Genomic DNA, 11476 nt, shown 5'->3' with positions numbered 1-11476 from the left:
ATTTGCCTCATATTCAGAACAAAAAGAGCCAGGGCCCCACCCACTGATGCTGGCTGAGATGGAAGTGTAGCATTCCTGTCATTCTTACTGGCCCACAGCAATGGGAGAAAAGCCTGCTGTCAGGAGCAATAGCTCCTTAGTGTTCTGAGGCATGTAGTGGCATAGGCTTTCTCATGTTTTCTGGGGTTCCGTGTCTTCACACTTGGTTATTTTTAAATTAGCTGCACTGCTCCAGAAGCAATCAGAGGAACAATACTGGATCAAGTGTTGGGAATCCTCATCCAATCCATCTGCTCATCTGATTCGGGTTCTACCAAACTATGTTCTTGCTGTTCTTTTACTCTCAGAAACACATATGAGTCTGGATCTAGTTTGGTAACTGCCCTCTAGAGGTCCACCTTCTGTAAGTTGGGAGGCATGTGCTTTAAGGTGACATTTTTAAGATAAGTGTCCTTGTGAGCCATGTGCTCTTTGGTGAAGGGAAATTCCTCTGGAGAAAGGCTGCAAGGTTCCCCTTCAGGATCCTGTCTTCTCCTTATCTAGAATGTGAGGGAAAAACTTCTCTATCATTGTGAGTCAATACTGCAAGCAGCTGCTAAAGACATAACGGATTCTCTCCATCTCCATTTGACATATACTAACTTTCAGATCTCCCTTTTTGGCTCTTTTGAGATTTTCTTCCATGTGATCCAGCTGTTCTGTGACGCATTCTACAATTTCACACTTGCTTTCCAGAAGTTCAGGAGCAAAGTTTGCATCCTCCAGGCCTGCTCCAGCCTTTCCATGAGCTCTGCAAGAGTTAGCACCACCTCCTCACTGAGTCTTGCCCTATGAAATCCAGTTCCTCTGTCATCTTCTCTGAAACCAGGAACCTCACCTCCCGCCATCCAACTCCCGCACTCCTGCACCAAGATTTTGTTTTTAACTTTAGACTCTAGATATATTTATGGCCATTTTCCCCACATATTTATATATCTTAGTTTACTCTAGAAGATGACAAGACAGCTTCCCCCCAGTAAAACCCTGTCCTAGCTAAATTTGCTTTACTTAGGTAGCAAGAGGATAACATTAAACATGGAAGCTTTAATTTGTGGCACTGAATGATGGCCTAAACAGGGCACCCTTCAGAAGGCACAATTAATGACCCACCTAGCTTTTCAGCAATACAAGCATGTTGAGGTCTTCCAGCCCATTTGCTTGACATTCGTGCTTTATGCCTTGAAGCTTCTTTGTAATGGCATGGAGTTCACACAGATCATTTGATTTTTTTGCTCCCACAAAAATATCAACTCTTTTAGAATTTGTGGTTTCAAAGCTTGCATCATACAAAGCATAGTGACAACCTGTTTCAAGAAGCACTCCCCCAAAATGCTTGAAAGGATCAGTTATGGTAACACCAACATCTGCATCTAAAATTACTTTGCCTTCTTCAACAATGATGTAAGTTTTGTCTGCAATGAGACAAAAAAGGAAAACCTTCTTCCTTTTCTTGCTTTATTCTGGTGTGGAGAATTTTTAAACTTCCATGTCATAGAAAATATGACACACTTCAGCAACTTGCACACTAGAGGCCATCTTGGCTGGGGTGGTCACAGGGACTGGAAGGGCCGGGATGGGAGACGGCCAGAGTCTAGACTTCAGAGCATTTTCCTCACTGAAGCGGGACAGACTATTCCTCTGTCTTTGGTTTGAGATAGGATATGTGTAGTAAGTCATTTAAGTGTCTAGCATGGGCAAGTTCTTGGGTCCAATCCCCATTACAATGCAAGAGAAAGACAATTGGACAAAGGGAAGACATAAAGGATGAAGACACAGAAGAAAAAGAGTAGGGGGAGAAAGTGGCAGGAAGAGGAGAAGAAGGGGGAGGAGGGAAGGGGGGATTGATTTTCTTATTGAGGGAATCATCATTCCTACATTTGTCACTTAGATACTTCATGTGGACTCTCTCAGGGAGATTAAAGTTCTCTTAAGTTTTACAAAGCAGTAGTGATTTAATTATTTTATTTGGAGGTAATAGGATGTAGAAGGCTCCACTGTTTTCTGAAGACTCTTTAGCAGAAAACAATGAAACTAAAATCCTAGAAGTATTCATTATCCTGCCAGAGTGCTTCTGCTATGGTGCTTCTACCAAGTGAAGTGAGGGCCACAATTCTAATCCCAAGGATCAAGCTCCTGCCTCAGGACTATGGTTTCTGAATCCTATCTGAGACAGAAGCTTCAAGATGATGCTGAAGAATGGATGAGATGAAGGAATCAGCAAACTGGGTGGATTGAGGGCATTTACACCTCCAAACTGCAGCTGATTGAAAAGACAAATCAATGTTGTCACTGACATTTGATTTGATTGTGAATGCCACAGCTCAAGTCTTGAGTCATCTCACTTTACAGTTAATATATTTCATTAAAAAATTATCAAGTATCACTGGGTGCCATTGGCTGACCCCTGCAATCCTAGCTATTCAGGAGGCTGAGATTTGAGGACTGCAGTTCAAAGTCACCAAAGCACAAAACTCCAGGAGACTCTAATTAATCATCAGAAAACTGGAAGTGCAGCTATGGCTCCAGGAGCATAGCACAAGCTTTGAGCTGAAGACTTCTGGGAGAGCAGCCAAGCCCTGAGTATAAGACTCTGGACCAACGCCCACCGCATTCTCCCCAAAAATCAAGTATCAAGCCAGGTGAAGGAAAAAGAAAGAAAGAAAAAAGACAGACAGAGAGAGACAGATAGAGACAGACAGAGAGACAGAGACAGAGTTGGGGAAAGGGAGGGAAGAAGGAAGGATGGAAGGAAGGGAGTGAAACTAAGAAAGAAAGGAAATAAAAGAAAAAAATAAACAACTAGTCTGAGTGGGTGGTCTACTATTAGATTGCCTATCTAGCACACAGGAAACCCCAGGTTTGATTCCTAGGTACTACATGCACATAGAAAAACTCAGAAGTGCTGCTATAGTGGTAGGTTGTGGTAGAGGGATAGATTGCAACAGCTCAAGGACCCAGGCCCACACCCTGAGTTCAAGACCCAGGACTAGAAGGACAAAACCAACTAAAGAAAGCAAAACAGCCAAAAAACTCAATGTTCAGTGTTTCATCTCTGTGAAGACATATCAAGACTTTATAGGGCTGTGAGAGAAGCTCCATCAGGAATGATGAAGGAACTTGTGAAGGCCTGGGGCACCCACCTAACATAGAGACAACACTACCTGAGAGGGAAGAGCACTTGTAGGATTCTTAGCTTCACTGAACTTTCTGAAGTCACCTCTGCTTCCTGCCTACCACTACCTCATGCTGTTCCAAATGCGATTGTCTTTATGTAGCCACCCCAAGAAGAGTCTTATATCTAAACAAATGATAAATTCCAGGAGACAGGAGACTCACCTAAGAATTCTCCATGTGTGTGTTTTTATACATATACATATACATATATATATATAGGCACTGCTTTGCTGAAATTATGGAATCATGTATACTTTGTACCTCATGAACACTATACACCTGGTACTTTTTACCTCAGTCAAGGTAGATGACACAGATTCTGGGCAATGGTGCCTCATGCCTGTAATGGTCAGTACTGTTGAGATCTCATGAAGACCATGGTTCAAAGACAGCATAGGCAGGAATTGTATGAGATTGTGATTTCCATTTAACTTGCAAAAAGCTGAAAGTATGGCTCAATGGTAGAGTACCAGAATTGATTGAGAAACCTAAGGAAGAGCAACCAATCCCTAAGATGAAGCCCTAGTAGTTCCAGCACAAAAATATCCCCAAAAGAAGTTCACCTCCTTAGCAAAGACAAGTACAGGTTGAAGTGAAAGGATGGAAAAAGGTATTCCCGGAATGGAGCTGAAAAGGAAGAAAATGAAAATGTATTTCTATGTAACAAAGAAAACTTGAAAATAATACAAGATGAAAGTGACTTCATGTGGCTAAGATACTGCAATGATTAGCAACAAAAAGGCAGCTGAGCCTCAATGCACCCAATTTCACACAACAGACACCACTGCACATAAATGAAGAGATAGATGACAACCATGTTCGATCCTCTCCATAGAATCCACAACCGATTCAACCGATGACATATAGCCAATGGAAGCACATATCTGCCTAATAGTCCACTCAACAGTCACAGAATAAGTATCATCCCAGCACTCCCCAAGCTTTCTCCAAAGGAAATAACATTTACAGCACAAAGGCAGAATTGTTCTTTTCCTTCTCTATTACAATGTAATTATACGAACGGTTTTCTTTGTAGAGTATAAAGGAAGTCTTAATAGATACACATAAGAAATGATTGGGGGAGCTCTGTTTAGTCTTTTGAAGAAATGCCATACTGCTTTCCATAGTGGTTGAAGGAATTTGAACTCCCACCAACAGTGGAGTAATGATCCCTCCTGTCCACATCCTCTCCAGTATCTGTTGTTATTAGATTTCTCAATCAAGGCCATTCTAACTGGAGTGAGGTGAAACCTTAGAGTTGTTTTGATTTGCATTTCTTTTATGGCCAGAGATGTCGAGCATTTCTTCATGTGTCCATAGGCCATTCATATTTCTTCTTCAGAGAAGACTCTTACGTCTTTGGTTCGTCTGTTTACTAGATGGTTGTTTCTTTGGAGATTAGTTTTGAAGTGATTCATTTTTTTGAGCTGTTGATACATTTTAGATATGAGGTCTTTGTCTGTTGTATGGTTAGTGAAGATCTTCTCCCACTCTGTAGGTTGTCTAGTTAATTTTCTAGCTATGTCCTTTGCCATACAGAAGCCCTGCAGTTTAACGCAGTCCTACTTCTCTAGACATAGAGCTCCCCTATGATCCAGCAATTCCACTATTTGGCATCTACCCAACCATCCAGAAACAAGGACATACTAAAGCCACTAGCACAATGATGTTCATTGCAGCACTATTTACCATAGCAAAGAATGGAACCAACCCAGATGCCCCTCAGTTGATGAGTGGATCAACAAGATGTGGTATTTATACACAATGGAATTCTATGCTGCTGTCAGGAAGAACAACATCGCCCCATTTGGAAGGAAATGGAAACACTTAGAAAAAATCATATTAAGTGAAGTAAGTCAGACTCAAAGGAACATAGGCTCTATGGTGTCCCTCATTTTCATAATCAGTAGAAACCTTGAGCTCCCCTAGCAGAGATATACAATAGAACAAAACCTAGATACATAAGTCCATGTCGTATGACACTAAATGAAAGGACCTCCAGGATATAGAAACAAAAGCCATATAATGAGTGATTGTTGTCCTTAATGTACTGTTATCTCTCATCTCTTTTGCTGTCCCTTGGTTATCTCATATTGTTACAGTATTTCACCTTGTTATCTGATATATTGTATATACGTATATTAGGTTATTTGAAAACAGATAGGGAAGGGGGGAAAACAAGATAATGTTCCGGGGGGAGGGGAGGGAAATGGGGACCAAGACATGAGAAAGGGTATCAATGTATGTGAAGTGATGCACCTTCAATCTGGTGAATATAATGTAACCCTTCTATTAATTACAAAAAATATATGGGAAAAAAGAAATGATTGTATTACTGCATGCTATCATCCCATGATGGAATTCCAGTAGAAATAGACAGCTAGATAAACTACAGAATATATTGAAATACATAGAAGTAGAACAAAACATTTTTGAACGGTTGGTTGATGGTTATTGGAGAAATATGGGGGGATATGTAATCAAGTCTAGAAGATACCTGACAATGTGCTTTGTTTTCATCCTGTAGCGATATCTTGTCTGATACCACAACAAAACGTGATGAACTTAACAACAATGAAGGGTATGTTCTGAACATATATGCACCACTCACCTAGGTATACTTATAGATATTAACATGAATGTAGGTACAGACACACATGAAAGTATAGTCAAAGAAAGGAAAGTGATTTAGATTAGAGAACTTTCTTGGAAGTATTGATGACAACACAGGATTTTTGATATTTTTCTAAGATGCATTGGATGTAATATCTGCAGCTACCTTTCTCAAACCTTAGCTGTCTTAAGAATAAATATCAAGAATTCTTCTTATTCCTAATGTATTGTGGTGGCCAAAGCCAATTCAGTGTTTTGATGGAAGCCCCAGCAGGGTAAGAAACTACTCTGCAGGTGCTCCATTATCTCCAGCTAGAGGATACAACACCAGCATTGATCCTCCTCCTCCTACACCACCACCTCCTCCTCCTCCTCCTCTTCCTCCTTCTTCTTCCTCTTTCTCTCTCTCTTTCCCTCTCACCCTCCCTCCCTTCCTCTCTCTCTCCCTCCCCCCCTCTCTCTCTCCCTCCTCCCTCCCTTCCTCCCTCCCCCCTCTCTCTCTCCTTCCCTCCCTCCCTCCCCCCCCCTCTCTCTCTCAGAATGAGAAAAGACTAGTCCTTAGGGAAGTTTTAATTTGAAATATGTTTTCCTATAATGGCCCACCTCCAAGGTGTATTTCAAGCCTTAAACAAAATCCTGCCCAACTACGTGTCAGATGTCTATATCAAGAGATGATGATGAAGACAGGAGAATCTTTTTGGGCCTGTGTTTATCCCGATGTATCTCATTTCATTGCTCTGGGAATTGGGTTGGCCAATATATAATGACTTGACTAGGTTTTCAGTTGTTCATGGAGAACTGACAGCTGGGGACAGGCCCCTCATATTGTATGTGCTTTATTTAGTGGATGAAAAGTCTTTTACCATCAAGTCAGGGTTAGAATTTTATGTGAGAGGTAAATATTACACTAAAGATTCAAAACTTGGTGTATGGTATAGGTATGTTTGTTTCCTCATATATTCTGGATGTGAAGGTGAAAAACTCATGAAACATAAATGTAAATATTTTAGTTGTTTATTAAAAGCATTTCATTATAAAACTGGTGTAGAATATCCCTTTAAATTGATATTATACAGGACTTTGGTTTTGGTTAATCTTGTACAATGCATGTACTTTTGTTTGGAGTTGCACAAAAGTTTCGGTTCCTAAGACCAACAGATTACTCTTTTCCTAAAAAGGTAAAAAAGCCATATGAAGAGAGACAAAATGTGACTGATTTTATTTTTATTCACATTTTACAGCAACCACATGCAGAAAATTGCAAATAAAATTCTACTGTCTCTATCATTCAGGTGGGTAAGACTGTAGAAATACAAGCAATGAAGTATGTATATAAAATATAACATCAATATTTAAAGTGAAAAGAATCTAAGAAAGTCCAAACTGAGCAACAAGAGTTTCTACTGTTAAGATGTTGAAAAATAACCCATGTGTGCCTTCATACTATAATGCAATTGATCTTGGAAAATTGTCTTAAGCTGGTCTTATAACTCAGAAAAAAATGGCATTTAAGCAAGTCAATGTAATGACATATGGCTATGTGTTTTTCTACTCATGAAAGTAAGTAAATATAAGTTGGGTGCTGGTGGCTCACATCTCTAATCCTTGCTGAAAGCTGAGGATTACCACTGGAAGCCAGCTTGGACAGGAAAGTTCTTGAGATTCTTATCTCAAATAAATGACCCAGAAAAAGCCAGAAGTGGCATTTTGGCTCAAGTGAGTTTGCTAGTCTTGAGCAAAACAGCTCAGGGACAGCACCTAGAGTACAAGCCTCAGGAATGGAAAAGGAAGAAGGAAAGACAGAAATACTGGAAGAATGAGAGTAGGGGTGTGAGGGAGAGGGAGAGGGAGATTGCGAGGGGGAGGGTGTGGGAGAGGGAGAGGGAGTGCAAGGAAGGAAGGAGGGAAGCAAGGAAGGAAGGAAAGTAGGAAAGAGGGAAAAGTATGGAGTGAGGAAAGAAGGAAAGCAAAAATAAAGGAAAGAATAACAATGAAGTGTTAAACTTTTGGAAGTATAGGTTGTATTCTAATAACTCCCTTATTTATGTGATTCCTCCATTCTGGAAACACGTTCCTTAGGCTTCCACTCTACATATGAGAATAATTTTATACTGTGCCTTAGAGTACATAAAAATTAATAGTATTTTCATTTGAGTTTCAGTTTTAAAGACTTTGAAATCTTCTCAATTCATCGTCATAACGACATAAACGATACAATCAACCAATGGGTAGTTCGTTTAAAATATGTGACAGAAAGGCTTCAAAGCACTTAGAGTTCAATTCCATAAATATGTATGGAATTGAATTCTTTTTCATGTGTCCATAGCTGCACAAGGAGTACCCCCAAATAAATAATCATATACATGTTAAAATCCTCAATAAAAATCTTAGGATCCAAGTAGGCATTAGTTGTTTTAGGGCCTCATGCTTCCTGGACAGGCATTTTACTGACTGAACTAGACTTCTAGCTCTTCCTACTTTCTTATTTCTGAGATAAGGTTTGGCTTTTTGCTCTGACTGACCTGGACTTCAGTAGGAAGACTGAAGTTGCCTTATTGACCTGGCTGGGACAAGAGGCTCACATCATCACACCTAGCTTGTCTTTTTGAAGTGGGTTTGTGGAATTTCTTTGCTGGGGCTGGCCTTGACCTGGTATCCTCCTCAGTCTCATGAGTAGCTAATATCATAGCTATGAACCACCGCACACAGGCAGGTAGTCCTTCAAGCGCTTAGGTCAGTTATGCCTTCACTGAGCTTTAACTATTACAGTCTGACAAAGATTCAGATTGATGACTTTTAATGTGCTAAAAGAAACTGATAGATTCATCTTCAGAATTTATCAATATTTAAAGAGTTTATACTGACAGACTAGTCATTTCATTTCCATTTTTGTTCTAGCTTGCAGTTATTGTGTGGTTTCTACATACCCTCCAGTATACTGTTTAGGAGGGAATGTTGTTCACTATTCAGTGCTTCTATTGGATAAAAAACTGAACAATGTTTTTAGATAGGAATGCACTAATTCTTCATACCACTGGCCACGATAATCTTAAATAATGTCTTTTTAGCATCTGACATATAGTTTTAGGAATTGTTGAAATGTGGTGCCAAACTCTCATTGTCTTTATTTTAGGATTTTGGCAATACTACTGATTTCTGTCGATCTTGGTCTAATGGTAACAGATATTATAGTTACAACCAGCAAACTACATATTCCATTAGAGTACAGAACAATTTCCCTTGTGATTGCTATATTTTTCCTTTTGGATGTTGTTCTACAAGTATTTGTGACAGGGTAAGTTTTATTCTCTCTGAAGCCTAAATCTAAAGAACCCTACTGAGACTGGCTCCTCCACCAAGTAGCTCCGGCTCACTATTTCCCTTAACTGTGTGCTTGAAACTCCCATTTCTCTCCTTGATTTACATAAAATAACATTTATTTGTCAGTCCTGGTGCTTGAACTCAGGGCCTGAGCGCTGTCCTTGGACATTTCTCAAGGCTAAAGAACTACCACTTGAGCCACAGCACCACTCCCAGTGTTTTTCTATATATGTGGTGCCAAGGAATTGCACCAGAGTCTTGGTGCATGATAGCAAACATTCTACGAGGACAAACTCCCAGCCAAATTTTTTTCAGGATACTAAATTAATTAGAAGATCAATCCAAACAAATGTGTGCCTCTTGAAAAGCATTCTTGAAGCCAAGGCCCAAACCCAGATTTTCATTGAGTAGCTTTAATTAGTTTTATATTGCTTGAGACACTCTCATGGAGTAGTTGAGAAAAGTCTTTGAACAGATAAAGCTTAAAGGGATTTACCAAAAGGGATCAGGTAATTAATATGTCAATGTGTATGTTAAGAAGGAGAAGTATGAGTGCCAGGAGTCTGTCTTAATGGTGGAATGCCTGCCAAGCATGCAGAAAGACCCAAGTTCAATTCCTCGGTTCCACATATAGAAAAAGCCAGATGTGGTGCTGTGGCACAAGTAGTAAAGCTCTAACCTTGAGAAAGTCCAAGGACAGTGTTCAGGCCCTGAGTTGAAGCACCAGGACTTGAGAAAAAAAAAGAAGAAGAATCTGGGCCCAGTGTCTCATGCCTGTAATCCTAGCTACTCAGGAAACTGAGATCTGTGAATCACAGTTCCAAGCCAGCCCAGGTGCTAAAGTCTGTGAGATTCCTATCTCCAGTTAACTACTAGAAAACCAGAAGTGTTTCTCTGGCTCAAGTGTTGCATGGTATCTTTGAGCTAAATAGCTCAGGGACAGTACCCAGTCCCAGAGTTCAAGCCCCATGACTGTTAAAAAATAGGAGAAGTATATACTTGAGGTCTATAGATCAATACTTTGATTCTGACTGGAATTTCAAGTAATGTTTGATAGTATGTGAAATACTAGATACTGCACTCTAAATAGTCCTGAGTTCATTGAAAGGAAAAGTTTTAATGAAAGCATCTGCAGGTGATGTGGAGATTGCTTATCTCATTAGTGAGATGTAGCAAGAAAGAAATAGATTGCTTCCCTTTCCTGCTTGCTGGTTTTCTGAAAAGTAGGATGGGTGAGGCAAGCCTTGGGGATGGGCTGCTGGCGAGTCAGGCACTGGGTTTCCTAGCCTCCCTTTCTCCAAGTCATTTCAGAAGGCAGTGTATGTTCTTTCCTGAGGACTTGTTCTCCTTCTTCTCTTGAGCTAAGCAGAGTTATTCACTGCCAGGTTAGTCTGATCCTGACAGACTGCCTCAGAGTGTGAAGATGCTTTTCCTGGAGGACTAGTGCTCACCTCTGCAGGAGTCAGTGGTGGAAAGGAGTCTGGTAGATGGATGTCTGTCTTTGTCCTTTTAAGGACACAGCAGCCCCTTGGGATTCCATTGTGGGTGCAAGGACAGATTATGAGTTCAGAAGCGCAGTTCCTACCCATCTCATATGATACTCACATATTGATCTGGGGATAGTATGATGTACTGAAATTGTTGCTCAACAGAACTGTACACTTGCACTTGTCTTCTTCCAACTCCATTGGAGAAGGCAGTGCATGCCTCTTGTCCAATGGCTGGGGTAGATGGCTTATCCATTAAGCTTTGATTGTCATCAGGTATGCAAGTATGTAATAATACAAATTTACTACTTGAATACCTTCCACCAGTATTATGTTTTCTCTTTCCCAAATCCAGTCCATCCATTTCATAGAATCTATTCCAATAACAATTTTAATGAAGTTGAGTCAAGTACTTTTTGCTCTAAAGATTTTCCTCTATCCTCTTAAAGCAGATAACCATTTTTTTAAACTTTCTCTTAGAGGAAAAAGCATTATTTTTCAGATTTCCTCAATATTACAGATGCTGCCATCACTATCATTATTTTATTTATGGACATCACATACATATTCTTTAATGCTACATTTTTTAAAGATATCCAAAGGTAGGAAACCCATGACTTAACTGTCACACTTTTCTTTCATTTGTTCCTTAATTTGTACTTATTCTTGTCTTAAATTGTGTATATTGAACTGATTTCTGTTTAAGTTCTGAACCTGATACTTTTTTTGAAAATAAAATATTAGGGATGATGACATGGATTGAGTGGTAGAGGCCTACTTAGCAAGTGTAAGAACCTGATTTCAAGGGACTGTAACACAAAAATGGAAGAACAAATGAAGGG

At 39.9% G+C, this 11476-nt stretch overlaps 2 pseudogenes; both read right to left on the bottom strand.

Moving 5' to 3' along the window:
• Positions 1 to 260: 260 nt before the first annotated feature.
• On the bottom strand, positions 261 to 923 carry LOC150064939 (DNA replication complex GINS protein SLD5 pseudogene; annotated as a pseudogene).
• Positions 924 to 1108: 185 nt separating this feature from the next.
• On the bottom strand, positions 1109 to 1575 carry LOC150064938 (destrin pseudogene; annotated as a pseudogene).
• Positions 1576 to 11476: the final 9901 nt, after the last annotated feature.

Source organism: Megascapheus bottae, chromosome 3 (assembly GCF_031878675.1).
Source record: "Megascapheus bottae isolate mThoBot1 chromosome 3, mThoBot2.hap1, whole genome shotgun sequence".
Lineage (NCBI taxonomy): Eukaryota > Metazoa > Chordata > Mammalia > Rodentia > Geomyidae > Megascapheus > Megascapheus bottae.
The sequence above is the reverse complement of the archived record's forward strand: the minus strand, read 5'-3'. Positions and strand labels throughout refer to the sequence as shown.